Source organism: Apaloderma vittatum, unplaced genomic scaffold (assembly GCF_000703405.1).
Source record: "Apaloderma vittatum isolate BGI_N311 unplaced genomic scaffold, ASM70340v1 scaffold6788, whole genome shotgun sequence".
Lineage (NCBI taxonomy): Eukaryota > Metazoa > Chordata > Aves > Trogoniformes > Trogonidae > Apaloderma > Apaloderma vittatum.
Window position 1 is genome coordinate 21,977 of NW_009732323.1, and position 8,415 is coordinate 30,391.

Genomic DNA, 8,415 nt, shown 5'->3' on the forward strand with positions numbered 1-8,415 from the left:
TGGTAAAACTCTGGGTACTGAATTGAATGTTCAGATTACAGTGCTTTCTGTGAAAGCCTAACAAGCTATATGGATTCAACAGAGATGGAGAATATAAGCTTTTTTTTGCCTTCTACCTGGTAAAACCTAGTCAATCCATACTAAGTTTTTGTGAAACAGCCTGTAGGTTATGAATCTGTTTGTGATACTACTCTGTTTAACAGTTCCTTATGCCTTTATGTGTGTGCCAGGATTATTTTGCTGTCATTTGGAATAGATAAGAAACCATTTAAATGAACAAAGCTTATGGTCAGGGCTCCTTTCATTTTGTGGCTCCACAATCAGAGATTTGCTACAGAATTTACTCCTTGCCATTAAATTATCATCCAGAATCTCAGTTTTAATTTTATTTCTGTTCTTCTTTTGGTCACAAGGAGAACCGCAAAAATGTGAACTGTTAATAAATTAAGAATGCCTACCTTGGTCTGTAAAGAGCTTGAAACAATGTCTCTTAGAGGCATCGACCGCCTTGGTCATCTCACAGTCTAGTAGGCTCCGTAATTGTACAACTATGAATTTTTTTGCTGTGCCACACGCAGCCAGTGTTTTCGCTGGAGAGTACTTCAGATCTTAACAGAAAGACCATTGATGGTATGTTTTGTCCTCCTACTTGATTGGGACTCACTGGTTAGGTGCCTGTCACATGCTGAACTTGTTTCCATACAGAAGGGAATCAGTCAGCTGTAGGAGCATGCTTTTTCATCGTCCAACCAAACTAGGTAGAAGATAAGATTTGAAAGGCTTGAGAACAAGTCTAGTTTAGAGACACAAAAGAGGGAAGGCAGGAAGCACAGACTGGGCACTCAGAAGATTAGAGAATGCAGTGAAGGTCAAGACCAGGAGAACTGAATGTGGGAACTGTTGAAGAAAAGATTCACGGCGGGCGGAAGACTTTGAGCTGGATTGCCCCGGTGTAAACAAAGGAGGCCGTGTCTGCGGGCCACTTAGTAGACAGTTCCGAAAGTCAAGATTTTGAGACAAGGTGAATCGGTGGATGGTTTACGTTCTAGTTAAGCCCATTTGGGAGAAATGTCATTGAAAGATAATTCATAAAGAATAATGTAGGTTAACGTAATTGCAAAATTTGGTCTTATTGTGCCAAGTATTTGGCATGCACAGGACAGTGTAGTTCCCTCCTCCTCTTCACTGATCCAGACAAGTTGGTTAAAAGCCAGAACCCCTCCATGAGGTCACTGTAAGGCAGAATTATTGATCTGTAGCTCCTTTGGCACTTCTATTTTGAAGTTAAAAAACAGTTCCATAACTCAAGTTGAAGCTTGAAATGCGTGAATCATCTGAAGAATGAACACACAGTATTGGAACCATTGAACCTATTTGATAATTTAAGTGCCTATAACTTTGTACTGTAAATCTTATTCTAGGTAACTTTAAAAGGGAAGTTATTTATACAGTGTGTTTTGTGCTTTAAAAAAAAAACAACAAAAACACCTAGTCCTAGGTGCAAGTGTAAAATTAGATATATGCGCACACACACATATGCCGTAGTTGAGATTTGAAGAAAAAAGTTAGGAATAATATTAAAATTGATGAAAGAATGTTAAGACTTCAGATTGATTTATGGCAGATTATTTGTTGTCTTAAAATATGTACGTGAAGATTGTCTCGATGTGTTTAAATTTCCCTTGAAAATACAACTGATAGAAAACAATGTAATGCAGAACTAATGTGATTTGTGAACAATAACAACCTTCTAACATGTTAATTTTTTGCTTTAATTCTGTAGTTCACGTAATGTAAATGGTCAGGCTAAAGATTGCAGTATTTTTATTTTCTATTGTGATGTACAGTCTTTATTTAACAGTTCTACATATTTTATAGAAAACTAGCTATTGCAAGGGACTTTTTTTAAAAAAATAAAGTCATTACTTTTGTTCAGTAATGCCTTTAAGTATTAATATGTATTCTGGCTGAGAAGGTCATAGCTGTGTCAACTATGGTTTTAACTTATATGAAAACAGCGAGAGATATATGATATTGTGCCACAATCCTCATGATATAAAGGGCTTTAAAAAAAAAATACATTTATCCGTCCATTGCCAAGAAATATTTGATGAGTTTGAAATTGTTAATCATGTCTTTGCGCATAATTTTTGCACAGGTAGTTGGAAAATATTTTCTATGAGCCAAAAAAGTAAGGGATAAGCTTTTTTTTCCTTCTCTAGGATTTTTATCAGTAAGAAGGAAAAATGTTTTTGTGTACCCTGCTAGCTTAAACTGTGAGAGCATGGAGGTCTATTTAAATTAACCCATTCCTATTTAGAATTTTTTTTTAATTTCTTCTAGAGGTTACCACAGCATTATTAGCTATAAACTTGTTTTGTGAATTTTCTCATTAATTATTCCCAAGTTTTTGGGTTCACATTGCTGACAGTGTGAATCTTGATAATTTGTGATTATTCACATGTTTTCTTCTCCATTTTGTAGGCATTTGCAAGGCAGTAGGATGGTGCTCTTTGGTAGACGTCTTAAGACCTAAATTGGTTTATGCATTTACTGTAACACAGAAGTGAGCTGACTTCTGCAAAGATGATCTTTGAGAGAGAAAAAATATTTCGGCCTGAAGCTTAACCTTAATTTTTCAGCATTTCAGTTACTTGGATTTATACTCGATGCATATGCAGTTTTCATTGTTCTGAACAGGAGCCACTAGGTCTTTCGCATTCCTTGATTCCCTGATACTCCAAAAATTGTCATCGCTGAAGGATGTGGTTGCATAAAACACTTGAGCACGTATGTGCATTCCATGCAGAGTCATTCGCTGTTTGGAATCTAAGTATGTCTATACTGATATTTTAACAATCATTTGGAAAAAAACAACCAACCAATTTTTGCTCAAAGCTACTCCATTAATTTTTACATAGCTAAGCCTGCTTAGTACGGACTCCAAAGCTAAGTTGTTGGTTTATGCAATGCTACAGAGGTCAGATGCCTTTAAGGACAAGGAGGGTAATTGGAATCTTCTGTTGGAGTGTGATCAATCTCATTGGTCAAAGTTTTTAAGCATTTGTCATCCAAAAACAATCCCCAGAAAAATGGCAAATGTGTTTTCTTTCTTTTTAGAAAAAAAAATTTTAAAAAAATCAGAAGTGTGGAAAGTATCTTGGAGAATATCAAGACTGTACCTTGGAAGTTCTTAAACACTCACCTGTGAAGGGGCTTTTTTATTTATTAAACCTGCTCCACTAGATTTCAGCAAGGTGGAAAATAATTTGATCCACTTAAATAATTCTTGCTGTTACAGGAACTGAAAGGAAAGTTTTTTGTGTTCCTGATTAAGTTAACTTGTAAATTCATTAAGAAATGTGATATTCCTACAGAAAAATGTAGGCTTACATTTTGAGGTTTATTCTGAGTTTTATTCAATATGATTTTTTTCTGCATTTTACTCAAGAGGCTGAAAGTTTTCCCAATTCCCATTTCCCAATTGTTTTCATAATTATAATCTGTTTTGAGATACTGAATAAAACATCAAATTAATATTTTAAGTTACCTCCATAGTAGTCTAGAGTAAAATTTTAGATCTTGATCTAAATGACCATTTGAATGGGTTCATAAATCAAATGATTTGGATACATTTCATCTACTCTGTCTTCACAGGCTGGTTTTCTAATAGCCTAACAACATTTGAAAAGCAGATACCAAGTTAAAAAGCCTCCTTTTGCTATTGCAAGTATTTTTAAAGGGAAGCTACGAGCTTATCTTCTGTCAAAGACTAGGATTAGCACTTCCTCATTCTTCTGACGATGCCTCTGAAGTCAGAAGTCTTTATCCTGTGCCCACAACCTTTATTCCAAACAATGATGTCTCGAAGCGGCTGGCGTTGTTGCATGGTGCGGTGCCTTTTGGAGTCGTGGTGTGTTAGCCTGGGTTGGCGCAGCAGAAGCAGAGTGCACGTTACTTCTAATTCTTGAACAAATCTCATGTGATTGTTGCTTTGTAATATTTTACTGTGGAGTGCGATTATCGACGGCCACTTCATGTAGTGATATTTGTTTTCTGACATGCCGTGCCCAAAATGAAATGTAGTATACTGTATACAAGAAGAATAAATAACATTGTAGTTAACCTAGAGATGTAAATAAAATATGAAAGAAGAGTGGAGCGAGATAAATGGTCACACTCTTGTGTGTGTTATATGCCAGAAGTGTAGAATACTCCTTTAAAAATGTAACACACTAATGTATTTTGTACAGCATCTGCTTTAGAAGGTGCCTTATTGAGTTTACCATGAATTGCTTGTTCTGTACACAGATTATGTCCAATGTATCATTTTTAAGTAAATAACCTTATTTTAGTACGCATTAGTAATGTGTTTTGTTACTATAAGATTTTGCCTTAAAAATGTAATGACTTGGAAATCATAATACTGTAACTAAATAATTCCCTACTTTTTAATACCTCGTTTATGGTTTTTTTTCCCCCCACATTCTTTGTTCAATGGTGTTCAGAATTACTTGGTGCTCTCTATGTTAAGGCTGAATTTGGGAACAACAGTAAACCCCAATGTTTCCCTCTCCTGATTTTCAGCCGTGTCTTACAGCAAATCAAGAAGCAAGTCAAAACTAAGTAATTCTTTAATTTCAGCATATCTGAGTTCACTAAATGTTGGTTTTATCCATATTAATTTGCCTCAGGCTCATCAAGTAAATACAGAAAAAATAAGGGGATGGGTATTCCATAATTGTCTTTTATTCCCTCCGTGTGCAAACCTCTTTTTTGTGTAGTGATACCCAAATTAAGAGCTTTGGTTACAAAATTGTGAAGGTGCTTCTGTATAGCCTGCTAAATTCATTCTGTTTTTTATGATTCAAGCAAATGAAGACTAATCAAGGGCATATCTCACATGTGAGTACACAAATCTATGAAATCTTGGAACTTATTTTTGCATTGCAGAAATGTATTGGCTAATGCCGTAGAGATCACTTAATTTGCAGGCAGGAACAAGATCAATTTCTTTTATTTTTTTTTGTCTTTGATAATCAATAGTATTAGCTTTAAAGATAGTGTTTAATAGTTAGCTAAAAAGTTTTGATAATCAATTGTTTCATAAATTGTTTTTAGTGTAATAGATAATTACAACAGGTTTTTTCCCTGTAAAATCGTTAAATTCATGGAATAGAGTTCTGGAAAGTGCAGTGGAAGGCATACTGTTTTAAACCTTTCTTCCTTATTACACAAGAACGGGAAATTATACTACACAAATATTTAGTCGTCTTACGATTAGTGTTCTGGCAAAGTGAACTTTTTCTTATGGTTGTGCCTATTGTGTAATTTGTGGAATATCTTCACTGATTACTCTGATCATGGTTGGACTGAAAACTGGGATTTTTATATTGGTGCGTTACAGGTGGACATAATGAAAATCTGTGGGTAACACATTTTACACCAGTCTTTTTTTGGGCACCTTGTCCTGTCCCTCCCAGTGTTGCTTCTTGAAAAGACCACAAGATGGTGCTATAGCCTAAAGATTGAAAAAATTGCGGGCTTTTGATAAGTGAGAGTAAGTTCTACTGCTTGCTAATAATAAATATCAAAATGTTATCATTTACGTATGATTATTTTTGACCTCCATATATAAAAATGTACTTGTGAGCTTGCATCAATGTCTAAGAATTAAATCACTATATTGAGTGACATGTTTTAAACCCCCATGTGTGTATTTTGGGGGGGATTTGGATATAGCAATTAAAAAAATCATACTGAGTACCTGATGAACTGAATAGTGAGCTTTTAAGTAAATTGCAGAATTGCCACTAATTTCATAAAGGATCAGGTTTAATTCCATTAATTTCATTAATCCCTTTGGCAGCTTTATCTTCGCCTCTCCCTGAAATACCACTTCAGCCTTTTTCAGTGGTGTTAATGCAGTAAGTCAGTACCAGCTGTGAATCCAAGTCATGAGAGGACCACTAGTGTGAGCTGACCATCTCCTGAATCTGTTCCATAAGGGCTGTGACCACCACGGACTTCAGAAACTGGCTTGATGTGGATATCTGAAATGAGTTCAGATGACTCTCTGAAATTCAAGCACTAATGGATCTGTGAGCAGTAAAATTGTTTATATACAATGGATACTTGCATTTCAAGCACAGCAAGGAGATCACCTTAGTAACGAAAAAGAAAAAAAAATTAAAGGTGGCTTTAATTCTAAAATACAAAATATTATAAGATACTGACATTCATAAAGAAGCAGAAGTTTCAGTAACAAAATACGTGAAGGTGTTAAGATGCACAGCTTTTTTGAAATCTTTTTATGAAGCTTAGCGGTTTGGTCTGGAAATCCAGAAACCTGAACTGTTGACAGGTTTTTTTGGCAGATTTTTGGGAAGTACTAAGTGATGTCAGAAGCTTTTTATTGTTTTAATACAAGGCTCAGATTGATGGTGCTTGCCCAAAGCTGCCCTCAGGCATGCTAGCCTAGTTGGTCTGCTATGAGATAAACTGAAGCACTTCGTCTGCTCTTACAGACAACTATCCCTAGTACCTATGGTCAGCTCCAGTTTGTTTTTCATGTCTGAAAATGCCGTATTCTTAATCCACTGAGCCTACCAATAGCTATGTTTTAAATTGTCACATAATCAGTCTTACCATTTTTGTGGCAAATTTTTCTTTTCTCTAGGTCCTTGTATTTGAGAGGTGGTTGAGTTTGGAAGTTTATTAAAAAGCTGATGTATTAATTTTTTTTAAAAAAGAAAAAACACACACAAAAAAACCCATGCAAAACCACAAAAAATCCCACAACCGTAACTTAGTAGCTTAGTCATCTTCTCGTCACCTGAGAAGGAAGCCAGACTTTATGGTTTATGCAGCCAGTAGAATATCTTAACCCATTTTTTTTTTGTTAAATTTTTGTTTCATATTCTAAAAATGTCTTCCAGTCAAATATATCTTCTTTGTATATGCAGGTGGCTCACTTATTTGAAGCACATATTTGAAGAATATAGACATGAAAACATCTTTATATAAATGTGTTCACTCTGGAGTCGATGATCGCTGAACTTTTCTGGTTTATTCTTCAATGAAAGTAAATTTGGGTAAGCACAACGATACCAAACCTTTGAAAGCCCTGTCTGGATGAACTGTCACCCTGTCTACTGCCTTCCCTGTCCTTTTCCAAGTCGCTTACTGGGTTTTGTCCAGTTAAACCTTTCTGTCAAGGCTTTAAAACCAAGCAAAGTGTTTTTATATGTATATATCCCTTGTCTGTTTAATTGTGGAACTTAGCTGGTAACTCTGGAATTGGTGTGCACTGAAGATGGGTTGTGTTCCTTGAGCCTAGGCAGCACGCTTGGCTTGGCAGTGCAGAATGCTGCTGCCACAAAAGCCCATGTTTGGAGAACCACCGCAATGTCAAAATGTCTGAGTCCACCCCAGTGTGGTGCCTTTGTACTGAAAGAACTTAATCTTACAGTTTGATGGTTTGCTTTTTGATATTTTACCTCTTCTCTTCCTCAGATGTTCGAGCAATATGTGAGACAGAAGAAGACGCTGAGCTTGTGGGCACTTTGGTCAGAGCAGAGTAAGGTGGGGCTCCTTGCCAGATACATGGGGATACCTGGCCTGTTAATCTCATGTGAAAATCAGCATTGGCCTGGGGAGATCGGTTTTAGTCATTGGCTTTGCTGCATTTTTCAGGTTGGAAAAGTTGACAAGTCAGTAGCTGAAGTGGCTTTGTAGCTTTATTTCAAAAGATATATGTGATCTGTTTGTCACACTGTTAACTGAAGTGTGATATGTATTGATACTGATGTGTTTTTAAATAATGTTGTAGTTCAGTGTTCCTTAGGATACAAGTAGGTGAGGAGAAAGCTCCTTAACAACAGGATAGGTTTGTGTTAGAAAATGCTACCTTAAAAGCAGATCAAATAGATAAGAATCTACCACTTTCATAAAAATACTGGGAATTTCTAAACGCATTTCACTTCGGCAGACTTTTAGTTGTTTTTAGTATTGGTTTGTGAAGCATTAGGGTAGACAAGGAAAAATACCACAATAATTGAGCATTGAACTTTAAAATGAAAGCCTTTGTGATACTTTATTTACAGAAGAAAATTTTAGGACATGGTTATACTGAGATTTTGCAAATTCAGAAAACCTCCACAGTTCAGAAATTCTATGTTTTGGTTTATTCTAATTTATGGATTTATTTTATATTCAACAGTGACAGCAGACCAGTAAGCTTGCCTTTTTGCTCTTAGTTTTATTTACTTTCTTGCTTGCTTGGTTTTAAAATATTTACTTAATGCTGAACTCTGGGCTGAATTCACCATATTCTTCAGAATTATCTTTAGAAATAAACTACATTTTCACCGATACTTTTTGAATGTAGTTGTCATTTTCCTAATGTCTAAATGT